General features: G+C 42.3%; 1 long non-coding RNA gene across 1 annotated transcript in view; it reads right to left on the reverse strand.

Annotated features, from left to right (window-relative positions):
* The window catches only part of LOC311240810, a 44811-nt gene extending 39395 nt beyond the window's left edge, over positions 1-5416 (reverse strand). Inside the window, exon 1 of the long non-coding RNA XR_014620498.1 lies at positions 5236-5416. This is a non-coding gene — a long non-coding RNA (uncharacterized lncRNA). The remainder of the gene's footprint in view (positions 1-5235) is intronic.
* Positions 5417-13253: the final 7837 nt, after the last annotated feature.

The raw sequence follows: 13253 nt of genomic DNA on the forward strand, positions 1-13253 counted from the left end.
AGCAGTTAGTATCGAAGACTGTAACTTTACACGCTAAAACTCACCCCAGTCTCCGCGCGCCGTTGGGCGATCATCGTAGAGTAGAAATTTTATCATTATGGGATGTAGATTTACCCGGTCCATCTCCAGCTTGTATAATGGTATATACGTCCAAATCATGTTGTTTATCGAGTTATTGGCAATCGATCGCTGTGTATTGTGACGAGCTAGAATGCCGGGACCTATAGCGAGTGCCCGGAAGTAATACGGCCGTCCAGCACAACCTCTATGGCACTTCCTGTTAAGCGATTGCGCCGATCGGCCACCAGATGGCGCTCCTGAACCGCCAGAGAGCTCAGTGGGTCCTCCTGGTGGATCTCAGGCCAGCGGAGGGGACATAAGAATCGGATCCCAGATTTTTGAAATATTGATATCAAAGACGCTGTAAAGCGTCTTCGGCAACTTGAGCATGGCCGGGAATGACGTGTTTAAGCGTTTCCCGGCACCCAAAGTGTTAAATTATAATTTTTTTTGATAGGTTTTGCTTCTGTTGCTGGTTGGTTCTCCTCAGCTTCTCTCTGGTACTGTAGGAGAGGATAGATATGGCACTTTTGAAACCCTTTGTTTATCTTTAGATCATACATTTGGAAATAACTGTTCATCTCACTTCAATCGTTTTTTGTTGCAGAGCATGGTGTTTTCTCAGGCAGACAGATGTAAACACTGGTCTGTGTTGCATGTGCCTGACGGGCTGAACTGTTTGTATTGCAGTCATGTTCCGACTTAACTGAATGCACATGTGTGTGTGTGGACTGCTGTACTATTGCGGGTATTGAAGTGAACAATGCAACTTCCTTTTTTTTTTTTTTTTTTTTTAATCTTTTTTTATAAATGATTAGGTGTCGATATTTCGGGAAATGAGTATTGAAACAGTTTTGGGTATTCAGAATCGATGTCGATTTTTCGATATTTTCGACAACACTACTATGTATGTGTGTATATATATATGTATATATATATGTATGTGTATATATGTCAGAGAATCAGCCCCTTGCGTCCTTAGTGTATAGCATATGACATGGTGTATGTTTGTTCATTGATGTGACGGTGTCTGGCAACATACTGTTTGTGTTCTTTTTATTTATTTTTTATTTTCTTTGTGTTTGTGATTTGTCTTGATGTGTGTTTGTGAAACTATAAAAGCTGAAAATAAAATATTATAAAAGCTGTTCACTCTCTCAACCGGTGCCCCGTCGATGCTGAGGGGGCTGTAGTCCTTGACCCCCGACCTTCTGAAGTCCACAATCATCTCCTTTGTTTTGCTGACGTTCAGGGAGAGGCTGTTTTCCTGGCACCATCCCGCCAGGACCTTGACCTCATCCAGGTAGGCCCTCTCGTCGTTTGCAGAGATCAGGCCCACCACCACTGTGTTGTCAGCAAATTTGATGATTGTGTTGCTACTCCGCTGAGCCACACAGTCGTGTGTGTACAGGGAGTAGAGGAGGGGACTCGGAACACAGCCCTGGGGGGCCCCTATGTTGAGGGTGATGGATGAGGAGGTGCAGTTGCCTGCTCTCACCACCTGGGGTCTGCCCGTCAGGAAGTCCAAGACCCACTGGCAGAGGTCATAGTTCAGGCCCAGGTCCCTGAGCTTGGCTATGAGTTTGGAGGGGACTATGGTATTGAATGCCGAGCTGTAGTCGATGAATAGCATTCTCACATAGTTCCCCTTCCTCTTGTCCAGGTGTGATGCTGCTGTGTGCAGCACATGGGCTATGGCGTCCTCCGTGGACCTGTTGGGGCGGTATGCAAATTGCAGGGGGTCCATGTTGATGGGGAGGGAGAAGCAGATGTAGCCCTTTACTAGCTTCTCAAAGCACTTCATGGCTATGGAGGTGAGAGCTACAGGGCGGTAGTCGTTGAGGCAAGCAGGCTTGGATTTCTTGGGTACAGGGATAATAGTGGACTTCTTCAGGCAGGTGGGGATGACAGCCTGTTCTAAGGACAGGTTAAATATGTCAGTGAATACCGGGGCCAGTTGGTCGGCACAGACTTTTAGGACGCGGCCGGGGATGCCGTCCGGTCCTGCTGCCTTCCTGATATTCACTTTTTTAAAGGTCCGCCTCACCTCATGCTCTGTTACCTTGAACACTGAGTCTCCATCAGCAGCAGACGCCCCCCCCCCCACCCCCATTGCCGTGGCTTGTGGGCTGGTGTTGTTATTACCAGCATCAAACCTCGCATAGAAGGTATTGAGGTCATTTGCTACACAGCAGTGCGCCTATTTTGCGAGCCGAAATAAGTCTGTGGTTTTTTCTTCTTCTCACAACGGGTCAAATGCATCTAACATGCATTGCATCGTCGCCATTCCTTTATGCCCACATCGCCCGAAATGAACGTTATGTTAGCGTAAGCTAACAAGCTAATCCTGATCAGCGGCAGAGCCATAGAGAACAGCAGACAGTGTGGACTGGGGAAAGGGAAATGGGGGGGGGGGGGAACTCTCCCTTTCTCTGTGTGTGTGCGTGCGTTTGGAAAGACGATGAAGTCACTAGTCAGGACTCAGGAGAGGAGTATATTGTAGTAAACTGAGGATTACTGAGGATGCACAGATAATGTTGATATTCAAATATAAAAAGGTTTCGAGAGGAGTGGAAGTTTGAAGACAGACTAATAGACTACAATATGATGCGGGGGTGGTGAGTTGAAACAGTGTGTGTGTCCCCGACCCCACTTCTATGTTTCAATAAATTATTTGCATTTAAAACTATTAACGCTGACTCATTCCTTCAGTCCACTCAAAATTATGCTAATATTCCTTATGTTGTTTATGATATTAATTGAAAATAGCATATGAGAGTATTATATAGTAATAATAACACATGGCGATATACTAAAAAGCTATTTTAAATTTTTGGCTGGTAAAAAATCTGCCTGGCTGGTAGTTTTTAAAATCTACCAGCCAAATGGCTGGTAAGTCAAAAAGTTAATTTTGTTCCCTGAAATTTTGCGAATATTTTCATGTTGAGCTATAGATTGTGGATGAATACGCACAGAAAGGTACACCATGCCAATGTCCTTGCTTTATTTGTTTTAATAAACGAACCGTTTTAGAAATGGGCAATGGGGAAATACATTAAGTGGAACAGAGGGTGGAACAGGAAAAAACGAATGACATAACCACTACACCTCCCTATAGCGAATGTGAGATAATCCAACAAGCTGGCTGATGTCATTGCAAAAGCATTCATTCTGACAGTTGCATTCTGATGCTTTAAATGTGAGCTAAATGAAACAACATGACAAACGTGCAAAACATTGCTACCATGTAACATCTCAGGTCTCTCTTTCTTTTCTGTTCTCCCAGCTGTTATTCTAGCTGGCGAGCTGTACCCAGCATGCCGTTCAGCGGTGTAACAGTTAATAGGGTCCCCTCTCAATACACTACACAGTGTAGTTACTAGTTACCAGTAAAAACAAGGGACAATTTATTTTTCGCATAAACTATTTGATTTTTAAAATAATTTAACAACATCCCTACACATGACTTTATATTTATCATGCAAATTGAGGCCTAACGTTAAGCTAGCCTATTTCCCATATTGAAGGTATTCAGGTAGCTATTAGTGCAAGTAATGTTTATAGGCTGCTCCAGTCCTTTCCTATTGACTTTTCAATAGCAAATTGATTAGGGGGAGGTGGATGTGTCCACTGTATCTCACTGGCACTGCAATACAAGTTTCGTTCAAGTTTCAAGTTTCTTTATTAGTTGTCATACAGAAGTACAGAATACTTTTATACAAAATACTTCTTTCTGTTACGCTCCAAAGACTGTGCTAGACAAAAATAGATAAGTATAAAATAAGTATAGCAAGTGTAAAATAGAAGTCAAGTACGTAGACAAAAGTGTTCAGTATATACATATATATAATGCAGAGTTACAATACAATATACTATACAGTACAAATCAGAAATGGGATGAGGTACAATTTAGGTACAATTTACAGTAAGGTGTAATGAGGTATGGGTTGTAGTGCAAAATCTTTACCAATAAATATAAAGTGTGTTTAGGTGTTCTAAAGTGGGTAAAGTGGGTGCTGCAGTGAGTTGTTTGTTTAAAGTAAGTGTGTGCATGTGGATGTGTGTGCTGTGAGTGCATTTGATGGTTGTTACATAGTGTTATTGTCATTTAGCATTCTGATGGCCTGAGGATAGAAGCTTCTTCTGAGTCTCTCTGTGCTTGCCATGAGACTCCGGTATCTACTACAAATGGTTATTGCGTAATGCTGGGCCATTGGCTCTAGTCTAGTGTGTTAAACTTATTTTGTTTCATTATCTACTTGCTTCAAAAGTTAAATACAATATTACTGTGACCAGTCTAATACGCCTATAAGTAGAATAGGAAATGATTGAATCTTGGATGTGGCTTTATGGTTTGTAAATAGATGTCTGAGTGATTATGGTCAAATGAATGGATAGTGTGATGGTATATAATTTCCTTACATTAGTGTCATAGAAAATCCACACCAGTGCTGGTGTCAGCTGTTGATCTAGCATTGTGTTGGCAGCTAGACAAAGCTAGGAAATATTCATTATTTTAAAATCTACAATTCTACACTTGGAACAAAAGCTACGCTACAGTACAATAGATGTTAATGACAGCCTAGCTGTTCCCCTGACATGTCCACGATATTGGATAACTTGTTTGGAAGAAAAAAGTTAAAACACTGCTGGCAACCTATGACATTGAACCTATGAAGTTGATATCATTCAGGAATACCAAAATCAATAAAAACTCAACTATTTCTAATAAATAATATATAAATAAATACTAAACTATCTAGATAGCTAGCACTATTAAGAACTGCTTCGAGTCCCTTTATATAGGCTAGCTCAATGGAAGATCTCTGTCCTTGTCTCATGTGAAGACTTGGGTCCACAAACCATAGAAAGCGTTCGAGCGGCGAGTGGGCGGAGCCAAACGCCACCGGTCTTCTGTTAGACTGCAGACGACCACGCAAAAGTGAAAGACGGCTCACTTGACCGCAGTCTTCTGTTGGGGGATCGGTTAGAAAGGCCCATAGACACTGTTGTGTATCAAATAATATGTTATGGTTTTGAATAATTGTCGTACTATAAATATCCGTGTTGTTCTGTGGTTTTAAATGAACTAAGGTAAAACATTCACAAGATAGCCGAGCATTTGTAAAATCAGCATATGCACTCCATCGTTGATAAATAAGAAATACAACTTACTCAGGAGTCAGAACAGGTAGACATATCCCGCTAGGAAGATTATCACAACTTTGATCCCACGATAGTCTAGTCGTCATAATTACAGGAACGAGTGGTGGGCGTCATGTTAGTTAGACGTTTAATGCAGGCTTTTGACCAAACGTTTTCTAAATGATCTGCAAGACAATGCTAATGGCGTCGTCTCTCAAGACACACTGTTCCGCACTTCCGCTAGCGAGTAGAGACACCAACAATAAGATTTCCGGTGGGACTTTTTCCAAAATAAAAGAACAACTCTACATAAGTCTAAAGCACACGCCCCCCCCCCCCCCAAAAAATAATTGTAATACTTCAATTCAAACAATAAACTAAGCTATATAATACAAATGAAGCAAGCAGTAGAATGGTTGTTCACATCAGAAGCGTATTTCTCCTCTTGCTCTTTATAATTACACTTAGAGCTGATCTTTATTATGGGTATGTAACAGCCTCATCAATTTATTATTGTATTTGAACAATATACATAATTCACTATCTGTAGCTTCACTGATTTACAATTGACATATTAAAACATTAATGGGTCAATATCGCTGTAGGGTGCATTTTGGTGTCCTGTACATAAATAATACATTTGTCATGTCAATTTAACATAAAAATTACTATGAAAGGGTTTGGTATATTGGGCTAAGTCTTTATATTAATAAAAAAGCATTACCTGGCTCTTTAAATACATTTTCCAGATTTTTTTCCAGTTTTGTATGAGAGGATGCATGCTGTTTTGCTATGTCCCATGCACTGCTCATTCAATTTCAATGTGCGTAAAAAATAGTCAAATCCAAAAAAATAATTATTTTGTTTTCATAATATTATTTAGTTAAATAAGATATTACTCAACTGACCAAGCTTAACATGTCCACCCTGTCAGCATAAAATATGCTGGAAGTGATTAGAATACAATATTTTCAAAATATGTAAGTTTAACTATACCAAATTCTCTTCAACAACCAGACTAGCTAGTTAGCTAGTCACAGTTTGTTGTAAGCTAATATGCTAACTGAAGCTCAAAATGTCCACCCTATCGTTGTCCCAAAATGTCCACCCTGTCGGCCACTTAGACCCGACAGGGTGGACATACACATGACAGGGTGGACATATAGTTAATTTGTAGATGGATGTTAATTTATCATCCCTTTGATAATGGACTCAACCACACACACACACACTAGGTCATATTAGTCTATATTATTGCTTATTCCTTGTTGGGTCAAGTTGTATATTAAGTGTAGCATCATTATGCATTAATAAAGCCTTAATAAACATGAAATAACTATTTTCTTCTTCCCTGTCTCTCTAACACTCTAACTCTAATGTTATTAAGCATACTGTCATATATGGAAGTATATAAGATATACGTGGGTAGTTCTAAGGCCTGCGCATTGATCTGGAGTTATATTGTTACACTGAACGTGAATGAGTCAGTGGGTTACTGCATACGGAAGTTGTCAATAAATTAGCAGAGCTCGCACCAAGTCAAAGCCTCCAGACGATTAATCTACAATAAATGGTGTCAGAAGTAAAGTAGACAGAAATGGCAAAATTTCACCCACCGGCGAGTTTTCCTTTCGACAAACCAAGAGAATGGCCCGATTGGAAGCAACGTTTTGTGAGATTCAGAACGGCTACCAAGTTGGATAAGAAAGATGGTGCCGTGCAGGTTAGCAGTCTGATATATGCTATGGGAAGCGAGTCGGAGAATAAGTCTCCCGTAAGTTGCAGCTGACAAGGGACTTGACACTCGCGCTGACCATAGAGACGGTCAGGCAGTCTGAAGAGGTTGCTTCGCAGATCAGCATGCAAGGAGAGACAGCCGGAGGCCGGCCGATACACAAGGTCACTCACAACAAGCGCTACAAAGGCAATGGCAGCCAGGGTAAGCCACAAGGGGGCGACAGAGGACAATGTAGACAATGTGGAAAAGCGTGGCACAGTAGAGATGAGAACTGTCCAGCTAAAAAGTCCACATGTAATACCTGCGACAAAGTAGGGCACTGGAGCAAAGTGTGTAGGAATAGGAAAGCAGTACGTGAGGTCAGAGAACAAAAGGAAGTGCAGCAACAACAGCAGGACTCCGGGTCAGAAGATGGGTACTACATGTGGGAAGTGAGTAAAGCAGGTGGGTCACCAAAGAAGTGGGCCGTCAAGGTGTTGATGGGTTCCACACCGGTCAAGTTCAAAATCGACACTGGGGCGGATGTGAGCATCATTCGCGAGGAGATCTACCACTCACTCATGCCAAACAGACCGCTGGAGCCTGCGGAAATACCACTGGACAGCCCAGGTGGCGAGCTGCAGTGCATAGGACAGATCCAGAGCACTGTGACCTACAAGGGTAAGACACACCCACTCACAGCTTATGTCATCCGGGGGCCTACAGTAAACAATCTACTCAGCAGACCAATATCAGTGAAAATGAATCTAGTGAGAAGAGTGGAGGAAATGGTGAGCAGCAGCGGGAAAGATTTACATTTGCAGGCAGGCATGGGACATTACAAACTGAACCAGTAAGAATACTGCTGAAAGGTGGCGCCCAGCCGTACGCTGTATACACAGCGCGACGTGTACCTCTCCCTATGCTGCAGAAGGTCATGGAGGAGCTCCAGAGGATGGAGGGGAACGACATCATCGAGAGGATGACACAGCCTACCGATTGGTGTGCACCCATGGTGCCGGTCCTGAAGAGCACAGGCAAAGCCCGCATCTGTATGGATCTCAAGAGGCTGAACGAGGCTGTTAAAAGAGAACAGTACACCCTGCCCACTACCGACGAGATCACAGCAAAGCTAAGCGGGGCCACAGTCTTTACGTCACTCGATGCCGCCAGTGGATTCTTCCAAATCCCGTTGCACCCAGACAGCTGTAAGCTCACCACCTTCATCACGCCGTTTGGCAGGTTCAACTTCAAGCGACTGCCATTCGGGATCACAAGCGCGCCTGAAATCTTCCAGAGGAAGATGATGGAGACCCTGGACGGGTTAGAGGGGGCGTCGAGATCTTTATGGAAGACATTCTCGTCTATGGGGCCACAGAAAAGGAGCATGACAGTCGCCTGGAGGTGATGCAGCGCATAGAGACGGCTGAAGCTGAATCGAGAAAAGTGCTCCATCAAGCAAAGTCCGCTACGGTTTCTCTGGCACATCATCGACCAGTCCGGGATCCGGCCTGGCCCAGCGAAAGTGGAGGCTATCCAGCAGCTGGCGCCGCCAACAGATATGCAGGAGCTGAGGAGGGTGCTGGGAATGGTGAATTATCTCGGCAGGTACGTCCCAGACCTCTCAACAGTAGGACAGCCGCTGTATGAGCTCCTGAAGCACAAGAATGCATGGGCATGAAATTATGCCCAGCAAACAGCTTTTCAGAGGATCAAAGAGCTGTTGACCACAGCACCAGTACTCGCCTTCTACGACGTGAGCAAGCCCACCGTCGTGTCTGCCGACGCAAGCAGTTACAGGTTAGGGGGCGTGCTACTTCAACTTCATGGCGAGCAGTGGAAACCTGTGGCGTACTGCTCAAGATGCCTCACCGAAGCAGAAACGCGCTACGCCCAGATTGAAAAAGAAGGTCTGGCGGGCGTGCAAGAGGTTCGACCGGTACCTCAGTAGCCTGGACCAGTTCAAGCTAATAACTGACCACAAGCCCCTTGTACCTCTCATTAACACTCGCAGCCTGGACAATGTGCCTCTCCGATGCCAGCGACTCCTCATGAGGCTCATGAGGTTCAACGCGGTGGCAGAGTATGCTCCTGGAAAGACTCTGGTCGTCGCAGATACTCTGTCACGCAGCCCAATGGCCAACATAGGTGCAGACTTGGACACACAGTGTGAGGTGGCATGCTATGTGGTTAGTGTAATGGAGGGGATCCCAGCGTCCGCAAGCAAGATGGACGAGATCAGAGCGGCCACAGCAGCTGATGCCGAACTGCTGTCAGTCGCCAGACTCATCAAAAAGGGATGGCCTGAACACCTAGCCGAGGTGCTATGGTATGTGGTATATTCTATGGTGTGTGGTATGTTATATGGTGTGTGGTATGTTCTATGGTATGTGGTATATTCTATGGTGTGTGGTATATTCTATGGGATGTGGTATGTTCTATGGTATATTCTATGGTATGTGGTATGTTCTATGGTATGTGGTATATTCTATGGTGTGTGGTATATTCTATGGGATGTGGTATGTTCTATGGTATGTGGTATATTCTATGGTATGTGGTATGTTCTATGGTATGTGGTATGTTCTATGGTATGTGGTATATTCTATGGTGTGTGGTATATTCTATGGGATGTGGTATGTTCTATGGTATGTGGTATATTCTATGGTATGTGGTATGTTCTATGGTATGTGGTATATTCTATGGTATGTGGTATGTTCTATGGTATGTGGTATATTCTATGGTGTGTGGTATATGGGTATATAGGAACTATAATGGACCTTGTCCTGTTGATTCTGATTGTTTGTACCCTGTGGGCGTCACTTCCCATTTCTCCTTTCAACCTTTTACACAGTCAGCTGTATTTGATGCTTTGCAATCAATTGATGCAAAGTGTTCTACAGGTGAGGATAACTTAGAGTCTTTTTTTATTAAGTTGGCTGCACCAGTTATCGCTGAACAGATTACTTATATTTTGAATCTCTCTATCTCATCAGGTAGATTTCCTCTAGTTTGGAAATCTGCATGGGTGATTCCTTTACATAAGGGAGGTGATAGGGATAACTTAGATAATTATCGTCCTATCTCCAGGCTACCTTGCTTAGCTAAAGTCCTGGAAACACTAGTAAGTAAACAACTCAAATATTACCTTTCAACTAACTCCATACTTAGCTCTCAACAATCTGGTTTTAGAGCCAAACATAGTACAACATCAGCCATCACTTTGGTTACAAATGACATTATTTCAACATTAGATAAGAAGAAACATTGTGCTGCCCTCTTTGTTGACTTATCAAAAGCATTTGACACAGTTGATCACTACTTACTTCTAAAGAAACTATCTAACATTGGGTTGGATGATAATGCCTGTGTCTGGTTTCAGGATTATCTATCTTCTAGGCGGCAGTGTGTGAAGTTAGGTCAAGCACAATCTGAATTCTTGGCCATGACTAAAGGTGTGCCACAAGGTTCAGTTTTGGGTCCTGTCCTTTTTACAATTTATATTAATGATATTGTTTCTTCTTTGTATGGATGTCATGCCCATCTGTATGCTGATGACACAATTGTGTACTGTATTGCAGACTCTGTACAGCTGGCCTTTGAGAAATTGCAACTTTCCTTTTATGCTCTACAGGATGCCCTTACTAGTCTTAAATTGGTTCTTAATGCTAGTAAGACAAAGTTTATGTTATTTTCAAGAGCAAGGAATATTAACCTTGATGATGTGAGGATATCTACTGTCAGTGGCTCTTGTATAGAGAGAGTCACTGAGTATAAATATCTTGGCCTGTGGCTTGACGAGAAATTAACATTTAAGTTCCATGTGGAAAATCTTGCCACTAAACTGCGACAGAAAATTGGTTTCCTGTACAGAAACAGATCCAATTTTCCTCTATTTAGTAGAAAAAGAATTGTGGAATCAGTCTTCTTATCAGTTTTGGACTATGGTGATGTAATTTATAGGCATGCTGCGGCATCAACTCTTAAACCTCTGGATTCTGCATATCACTCAGCTCTCAGATTTATAACTGGTGACAGATATGATACTCACCATTGTGTCCTGTATGATAGGGTGGGTTGGCCTTCTCTTGCAGAAAGGCGCAACAAACACTGGTATTTATTTATTTTTAAAGCCCTTATTGGTAAACAACCTGTTTATATCTCCTCACTGTTAAATTGGAATATTGGAACCTATTCAACTCGATCGAATGACTGGATGGTTCTTAGGGTTCCTCAGATTTGTTCTGAGCTAGGGAAGTCAGCCTTTTCCTTTGATGCCTCTAACTCATGGAATGTCCTTCAACTCACGCTAAAATTGGAGGTTCTCCCTTCCCTTGGAATGTTTAAATGTATGATTTCAGACCATTGTGTGACTACCTGTAACTGTTTTAGTTGATATTTTAAAATTCTTTTTAAACGTTTTTAATTTGTTTTACTCTGGTGTTTAAATTTCTGTGAATATTGTTTTTATTATGTACTGTACAATCGTCGTTTCTGTAAATGAGGGAAACCTCAGATGCTTACGATTTTAAATAAAGGTTGAAATGAAATATTCTATGGGATGTGGTATGTTCTATGGTATGTGATATGTTCTATGGTATGTTCTATGGTGTGTGGTATATTCTATGGTGTGGTATGTTCTATGGTATGTGGTATGTTCTATGGTATGTGATATGTTCTATGGTATGTTCTATGGTGTGTGGTATGTTCTATGGTATGTGCTATGTTCTATGGTATGTGGTATGTTCTATGGTGTGTGGTATGTTCTATGGTATGTGATATGTTCTATGGTATGTTCTATGGTGTGTGGTATGTTCTATGGTATGTGCTATTTTCTATGGTATGTGGTGTGTGCTATGGTGTGTGGTATGTTCTATGGTATGTGATATGTTCTATGGTATGTTCTATGGTGTGTGGTATGTTCTATGGTAAATTATTTATTTCAAATAGATTGAGAATGTACCCATTTTCAAAGTTGAATAAATGTTTCATTTTCATATTTTGTGATGCTTTGTGTGTTCTGCTTTATGTGTCCACCCCGTCATGTGCTGGTCCACCCTGTCATGCACTGGTCCACCCTGTCATCTTGATATTTTTTAATAATAATTCAATCATACTGTGAGATATCTGTTTAAATAATCTAGTGTGTTCAATAGCTAAGTGGGGGGCAATAATATGCAAATAAAAAACTGCATCCAAATATTTTCTCCTAATTATAAAATATATATGTGCGAATTGTATGCGTGTCTTTTAAAAACAGATGGTTTACATAAAATCTTTTATTTATTTATAATTTAAAGCAAACAAATAACCCTGTTCAGGAAAGGGACATCATACCTTTCTGAAAAAGTAATTTTCATCTTAATATTGCAATGAAAACATATTTAACAGTAATGTATTATGTCCATGACAGGGTGGACATATCTCATGGTTTATTCTGCGAATATATGCCCATAATTATCTGAAAATATGTGTGGGAGCTCAGCTTATATATATTTCTACAACTTGAGTATCTACTATTTATGATAAGACATAAAGGGAATGGGAAATTAAGATAAAAATGTCTGAGTATTGTGAGGGTTGAAAGGCACTCTATGGTGATATTGACCCAATAATGTGTTTGTTCATCCAGTTTTGATGTTTTGGTATGTGTCGTATTCGCTAGCAGCTCACTGACTGACATCAATCATGTGATGTATCATCTATCTCCAGGGCAGCCAGCGTCGATGCTAACCTTTCGGGAGACTTCACGGCAGCCAAACTAAGGACAGCAATGAAAAAACTGTCACCCGGTCAAGACAACATCCACCCAGAGTTTGTCATGCACCAAAGTGAAAGAACATCCCAGTGGATTTGCGCGTTCTTCTCATCATGCTTCCGGAGGTCCAACATCCCAAAGACCTGGCGCCGTGCCTCCGTCATAGCCTTGCCAAAGCCAAACAAACCCCCTGGAGACCCGAAGTCCTATAGGCCCATCTCTCTGCTCTGTGTCCCATATAAGATTCTGGAGAGGCTTATACACAGCCGGATCGAGCCAGTGGTGGACCCACAACTCCCCCCGGAACAAGCTGGCTTCCGCCAAGGCAGGTCAACAGTGGACCAGGTTACGCTACTCACTCAGGACATTGAGGACAGCTTTCAGGACAATGAGGAAGCTGGAGCAGTATTCCTGGACCTCACAGCCGCCTATGACACCGTGGACTACACCTGAAACTCTTGAGGACAATCCCGGACCGGCATATGGTGAGATGATATCCAACCGGAGCTTCATCCTACAGACCAGAGATGGCCAGACCAGCAGGCTCAGAAGGCTGAAGAACGGTGTCCTGCAAGG

This window comes from Notolepis coatsorum (genome assembly GCF_963971535.1).
Source record: "Notolepis coatsorum genome assembly, chromosome: 1".
Taxonomy (NCBI): Eukaryota; Metazoa; Chordata; class Actinopteri; order Aulopiformes; family Paralepididae; genus Notolepis; species Notolepis coatsorum.